The 7,794-nt window shown below is 39.4% G+C and overlaps 1 long non-coding RNA gene across 1 annotated transcript; it reads right to left on the minus strand.

The window, feature by feature from the left end:
* Positions 1–3,206: 3,206 nt before the first annotated feature.
* LOC120414361 (uncharacterized) lies at positions 3,207–4,140 on the minus strand. The gene is made up of 2 exons (XR_005605075.2): positions 3,774–4,140; positions 3,207–3,470 (listed from the first exon to the last, which is right to left on the minus strand). It is a non-coding gene; the product is annotated as an uncharacterized LOC120414361 (long non-coding RNA).
* Between the last annotated feature and the right edge of the window lie 3,654 nt (positions 4,141–7,794).

Genomic DNA, 7,794 nt, shown 5'->3' on the forward strand with positions numbered 1-7,794 from the left:
AAAAAAAAATGAGTTCTTTATGATTTTGCAATCGTGATATAAAATAGAGATGAAATAGGTGTGAAATCTAGATTTCTATTTCAAAACCAATGTTTGGGACACGGTTTGAGCCATTTTGAAAAACAAATCTATAAATCAAGCACGTTGGTCGAACGTGCCTTCAATTGGGTCTTGAAATCAGAGCTTAAATTTTGTAATTATTCATTGAACAGATACATTTTTCCTTACTGATTTTTAAATCATAGTTTTCAAAATATTTTAATAAGTAAATTAAAAAATAGGTTTTTTCCTTAAAGAAAATCTCTTTCTTCCACTATTAAAATATGCCACAAATCAGCAGTAAATTGGCACTCCAATGCTAATCAGTCACACAACAGAATTTGCAAATGCAAATAGTAATTATATAACAGCACTGTCTAAGAAGATTGTTGCTGAATTATACCACCACAAGCATGCCATGATTTTTCATCATACTAGCAACACTTATCATTTTTGAGAGACAAGTGGAAGAGAGTGAAATCCCATTTTTTTCAACTAACTTTTTTTTCACAAACAGTAAAACCGCAGTCGAGTCCCAAACACGAGCCAGAGTGGACGTGCATCACAAAAAACCAATACCAACCAAAATCCTGGAATCGATACAAGCAACGACCATTAAATTCTAAGGCAAACAATTAAAGACGACACACCAGATCTGGACTCAAGTTTACGTTAAATTCAAGTTAAGACGTTTCACTCTTATGTGAAAATACTCATGAAATACAAAAATTATCTTCATCATTCCAATTATTCCGGAATGAAACTGGAATTATTCCAGAATGATCGAGTGTCAACCCCCTTGTCTGGACTTCAGACAGCTCGAGAAGTAGACGATACAGAAATTCAGTTTTAAAACGTTAAGGGACCATCCATAAAACAAATGGACACTTTTTTTTTAATTTAAGACCCCCCCCCCTCCCTTGATGACAATTGTCCATACAAAAAATCTTCTTTGTATGGAGCGTGGACAATCGCCAACAAGTAGAAAGAAAAATCAGTTGAGAGATTGTTCATTTTTTAACAAGAATTCGTCATTTGAGAAATTAAGGCAAATTGAAAAACACTTAGAAATTTTCATTCTTCTTAATTTAAATTCTCTGCAATGCTCTATTTATACGACTATAAGCTCGACTATAAGTATGATTTTCAATGTCCAAAATTATTTTAATGTTTTCAGCTATTTGAAAAAAAAAAACATTACTTAATCCACCTTTAGGTGGTTGGTGCCTTCCTCGCATTCATAAAGTGAATACACTACACAGCCTCAAAAAAGTGTATAAATAACACTTATTTTCAAAATATCTGAGATCCGGCCTCAAAAAAAGTGTATAAAAAAACACTAAAGTACTAACATTACACTAACTTTCGATAGGGTTGTCAAATCTTCAATCTTCTGGGCTTGTTGGAAAGGGCTTTTGATTACCTATCCAACGATGGGTTGCATGATAGATCCGAGATAAAAATGTGTATAAATAACACTTAAGTGCTCATAACTTTTGATGGGGTTGTCAGATCTTCAATCTTTTGAACGAATTGGAAAGGTCTTTCAAATACCTTTCTACCAATATATAGCATGACGGGGTTTCTTACAAAAACCACCCTTTTTACAATCTTCCAAAGTCTAGCTAAAAAATTTTTTAAGCATAACTTTTGAAGTACTTTTGTAAACCTAATAATATTAACTAGGGTCTTGTGGGACCCCAAGACGGATCGAAAGAGACCAAAACGGTCCAAATCGGTTCAGCTAATCCGGAGATAATCGTGTGCATATTTTTCAGAGCACGGACTTACAAACATACACACTAGGGTGGGTACGTTTTTCAAAAAGTTCTCGGATCAAGTTTTAGTATGGTTCCCCTTGTAGGGCATGCCCATAGGGACTTTCATGCCAAATATCAGCTCATTTGGTTGTAAACTGGCTGCGCGCATCAGGGTTAAAGTTTACATGGGAATTACTACGGGAAATTGAAACTTTTTGTTCAAACGCTCCTACTGGTCTGGGAAAATCACGCGCCAACTTCTGGTATGGTCAGGCCTATGGGGAATGGTCTGGAGAACACTTTTCCCGAAGAGAGCATATGGATTCGTTGTCCCTAGACCTGGCGCATCGGCAAACAATCCGATGTCTCCGGAATCAACGGTTTTCCCTCAAAAAGCATCAAATTTTCCTTAGCATGCTATGAAAGCTCGATGAACACCGCGACGCCATCCGTCAGGCAGCTACCACGTGGGTAAGAAACGGCTGGAATATTCAATTGCAAACCTTCTTTTAACTAGAAAATGAAAATTTCGAGTAATCCTGTTATTATTCAGTCGAATTCAGAATGCATAGTAAATTTGTATTTTTTTTTTGCAAATATTTCAACCACGTGGTAGATGCCTGATGGATGGCGTCGCGGTGTTCATCGAGCTTTCATAGCATGCTAAGGAAAATTTGATGCTTTTTGAGGGAAAACCGTTGATTCCGGAGACATCGGATTGTTTGCCGATGCGCCAGGTCTAGGGACAACGAATCCATATGCTCTCTTCGGGAAAAGTGTTCTCAAGACCATTCCCCATAGGCCTGACCATACCAGAAGTTGGCGCGTGATTTTCCCAGACCTGTAGGAGCGTTTGAACAAAAAGTTCCAATTTCCCATAGTAATTCCCATGTAAACTTTAACCCTGATGCGCGCAGCCAGTTTACAACCAAATGAGCTGATATTTGGCATGAAAGTCCCTATGGGCATGCCCTACAAGGGGAACCATACTAAAACTTGATCCGAGAACTTTTTGAAAAACGTACCCACCCTAATACACACGCACAGACATTTGTTCAGAATTTGATTCTGTGTCGATAGGTATAGAGTTAGGGGAAATTCCAGCATGCCTCTAATGTTGCCATATCAGCACTTTGACGTACCGTCGTACTTGTAGGGCTTCCTTTCAAACAGCTGTTCCAGGTGAAGTTATGCGGACCTCAAGTCTTGCAGGAGCTCGATGATCAGTCTGGAATTTTTACCGGCAGTCGAATCCAGGTCGTGGATTTTGCTTGTCATCGAGTAGACCAGCAGGTTGCGTATGAACGAACGTAATTCGGACGATGCTTTTGTCCTGCGGGATATGCGGCCAGTAGTTAACGTCAATCAACCCTAGGGACGAACCGTCGTCCGAGGTATCGATACAAACCAGATCTCCAATCTCACCACGGCACTGATCTACTTCACCAAGGCAGTGCGTGACGAGATAATCGGAATAATTCCAAACTCGTCGAACTTGTCATCCGCTTCACCCAGCATGCCCAACAAGAAAGTCGTTACCGGTGGCTGAACGATTTGCACCAGCTCACGGCAATCAATTTCCGCTGCGTTCTTTATCCGAATCCGGATCCGAGGCAGGCCTCGTTGCCATACTATCAGGCGGACCTTGAGCAAATTCTTCGACGGGACGGTCTAAAACAGAGGGAAGAGGGTGGTCATTACAAACCTAAAAAGAAGTTAAAGTCCTGGAGCAACACGAGAAAAGGGCGGATAAGCATTTTGAAAGCTAGAACTATTTTGCAAATTCCGAGCCAACAGGTAACTTTTTCACAAAACTCGATGTGTTAAAAAATAGCTGGTCTTCCCAGCAACCTTCTAACGTTGTGGGTTTTGTTAAATAGTTACCTGTTGGCTCGGAATTTGCAAAATAGTTCTAGCTGTCAAAATGCTTATGCGCCCTTTTCAAATGTTGCTCCAGAAGTGATCCGGCCAGACCTTTTCCAGCACCACAACCCGGTAGCAGTTATTGTACGGTGCTGCGTAGATGCTTTTTCGCGTAGATGCTAAATCTCGCCATACTGGGCACAGCTGGTTGGTGTCGTTCAGCTACTTGTCGCAATCCGCTTCGCCGAGCAAAAACTTCCGTTGATCTCCTTGTCCACCGGAGAAATTTATCCGCCACTCAAGTCGTTGTCAAACTTTGTTTATTTCCATTTTGAAAACACAGGGTGATTCTGATAAAAATATGACAGACGATGATCGACCAACAGAGCTGTGCCATTCTGTTCTATCCCAGTCAAGGCGTTCTGTCAGGATTCGGGCAAAGTTCTAACCCGGTGGTTGGTCACTTTTTCGTTTGACACTTTTTTAGTTTGTACCCCGTTGGTTGGTCAAAGTCAAACTAAAAAGTGACGAACTGTCACTCACGCACATTATCAAAACAAACGTTTGGTAGTGTGTGTGAACTCCGTGTAAAAGGGGTGTCAAACTAAAACGTGACCCCGTTCGTTTGACAACAGTTGGTGTCAAACCATCGGGGTTTGAGTGTATTCCCTAAGACTGTCTGCAGCGCGAAGTTTTATAATTGTTTCAAATTGCGAGCAGTTTTAAATTTTTAGAACTGGCGGAAATGAAACTAGAACACGGTGCTCGCAACGCGCTGATCTAAATGTTGTTTCAAAAAAATGCTTTTAATTGTGTGCGTATGATTATCAACACAGCATCACAGTGTGTGTGTGTAAGAATACGAGGATATCTTTATATATCTGATTTTTTTTTAAACTGAGTTCTATTCCAGTTCCAAAACGTCTCACGTTTGAAACAAACTCGTCGAGCAGTTTTATTCCGGTTTCAAAATACTGCTCGAAAAATAAAACTGCAACTCCGCGTTGCGGGTGGTCTGTTTCAGTTCTATTTGAAAAATGAAACAGCTAGAACAAAGTAGAGCCGCGTTGCAACCAGTCTAATAAAATCGGTGTGCCTAGGGAGCATTCTTTAATTACGTAACGCAAAAAATCGGATTTTTTAGACCCCCCGTCTCGTAACAAAATTTCCATACAAATCTTTAAAAAAATTAATGGAGCGTGACACGGCCTCCGACCCCCCCCCCTCCGCCCCAACTGCGTTACGTAATAAAAGAACGCTCCCCTAGTTGAATATACCATAAATAGTGTTCACTACAAGGTTCACTATATGGGAAATTAGCTGTTAGGCACACTGATTTATTAAGGTTACGCCTATCAAGAAGTAATAGATTTTGGCTATTGTCTTAAAAGCTTGAAGAAAATGAGCGCATGACAGACGCAAAGCTTAAACGCAAAGAAATACTGGTGTATGTGTGTTGGTATTCGCAAAAAAATCAACAGCTTTTCGTAAGGGACTATCCATAACCCACGTGGATACTTTTTTGGAAATCTCAACCCAAACTCCCCCCCCCCTCCCCGTCGTGGACAATTCAATACAAAAAAATAAGGACAACCGCACAGATTTTCGAACATTTGTATTACACTTTTCTATGGACAGTTACCAAATTTGTATGGAGACTTGTATCACGGGATTGAAACTCGTCTGAAAAACCTGTATCATTTTCTCAATCAAAACGGTGGCGCCGCGTGGTGGAAGCTGCCCTGTTTATTACACTAAAAAAAAATCCCAACAAATCAGCAACGAATTACAAGTTTGATAGTCGAACTACACTTAAAAGTTGGTTTTGTTATTTGTTTTTGCAAAACCGTATATTTTTTAACAAAAGTGCCAAAAATATTCGTAACTACCTTTTGCCTCTTGGTGGCGCTTTGTGTTAGTATGTGTGTGGTCGATATTTGCGGACGTGCACGCAGAACACAGAACAGTGAGAACTAGCGAAAATGCCTCACTTTCTTCTGATACAAGTCGCCATATTGAAATTGCTTGAAGATTCATACCCGTGCTTGTATGGAAACAGTGTTGCAAAATGAGATATTTGGGGCTAAGGAATCGGAGGACAAAGATTCATAAAAAGCCGATTTATGATAACGTAGCAAATCGAAGACCGAGCCACGTAGCCCGTTGGTAACGCTTCCGCCTCGTAAGCGGTAGATCGGGGTTCAAATCCCGGCTCGGACCAACACAACTGGTAATCATTTCCCTTCTGGATTCGATTGCTTAGTGAAGGGAAGGTAGTGTATCGTCACACACTGGACCTTATCACGACACCTTAGGGAGGCGACCTATGGAATGTTAAAATTAACCTTAATATGTTAACATTATGTTGAGAATGAAATTGCCACTGAATTCGCTTTGTAAATGCCGGCCCCGATACTCTTCAAGGGTGTTCCCCTTAAGAACTGGGAAAGATTTACTTTTTGCTTAGCAAATCGATGCCTCTGTGCTCTCTTGTATTAAGCTAGCTGGTTTTCCTATGTAGTGTAGCATAAGAGATCACAGAGGCATCGAAATGTGAACATTGAGTGTATCTCGCTTAGGGACTATCCATAAACCACCTGGACACTTTTTTTGGGAATCTCAACCCCCCCCCCCCCTTCGTGGACAATTGCCCATACAAAAAAAAACTTTTTTGTATGGAGCGTGGACAATCGCTTAACCCCCCCCCCCCCCCCCTATAGTGTCCACGTGGTTTATGGATGGTCCCTTACTCCGATGGTCATTGACAAAATGTGATAGGGGGATACACTTATTAGGACCCTATTCGCCCCATGCGTCCCGATTTGCCCCAGATTACTGTAGTTGTTTTACCCAGCATTTGATTTTGATTAAAAAGTAGTCTTCTTTGGGTTATCCAATTTTGAATACCACGGCACAGCTCTATTTATCGATCATCGACTTCCATTTCACAAGTATTTTGGATCACCCTGTGCATTTGAATTTGAAAACAAAAACAAATTAAGAAAAAAAGTGAGGTTATTAAAATCTGCTAAATTCTTAAGTGCTCGTAACTTTCGATAGGTAAGTCCGATCACTTTTTTTTTTGATCCACCTAAAAGGTCTTCTCATGTGCTTTCTAAAAATATATAGTATGTGAAGGTTTCTTGAAAAAACCACCCTTTTTACCATAATTTTATGTTTATATGAAACAGTTTTTTTAACATAACTTTTAAAATACTTAGTCAAACTTATTGGTTTTAAATAGCAACGTAGGGGACGTTAAGACGGATCGATTAAAACCATTCCGGCCAAAATCGGTTGAGCCTGTGACGAGATATTCCAGTGACATTGATTTGGTACACATGTCTACATACAGCCAAACACACAGACATTTGCTCAGCTGGTGATTCTGAGTCGATATGTACAAATGAAGGTAGGTCTAGGAGGTCTAATTAAAAAGTTCATTTTCCGAGTGATTTTATAGCCTTTCCTCAGTAAGGTGAGGAAGGCAAAACGATATTTTCAGAAATGGACATTTATGAACACTGAATGAAATGAAATGAACTCTCAAATGCCCAACTTGAAAACGGTTATGTTATCGAAATTGTAAATAATTTTTCGATAGTAAATTTGATTTATTTTAAAAGTTTAAAAAATGATTTTTGAAATGTTTTAGAGTACATTTTTCATTCTTAATATAAAAAAATAAATCATTATGAACATATTTTGTCGTCCTTCCAAGAGTACTCCTGTGTGGCTCAAAAGTTGCATGTTTCGTTTTTTAACAACAAATCAAAAATTCTAAAAAATAAAAAAAAGGTGCGTTGGGTACATTTTTTGGTGAAAAAAAAATTATAAAAAATGGGTATTATTTTTAGAGTTTATAGTGTTTTTTTATGGATTGTCTTCATCGCCACTTACACAACCGTCTTATCGTTCAAAAAATCCCCCTAGCAGTGGGTTTGAAACGAGATTTAAAACTTTTTTATGCTTCTATTTTTGGCTGTTTTTAATTTCTCTTTGAATAATACGTTTTCTGAAACAACCAACAAATTAAAAAAATGGTTAATTCCTAGCATTGAATTCAAGAACTCGTGCTCCAGAATTGGACCGCCATCCAGCAGGCGAACGGACAGATGGAAACGCATGGTGC

Source organism: Culex pipiens, chromosome 3 (genome assembly GCF_016801865.2).
Source record: "Culex pipiens pallens isolate TS chromosome 3, TS_CPP_V2, whole genome shotgun sequence".
Taxonomy (NCBI): domain Eukaryota; kingdom Metazoa; phylum Arthropoda; class Insecta; order Diptera; family Culicidae; genus Culex; species Culex pipiens.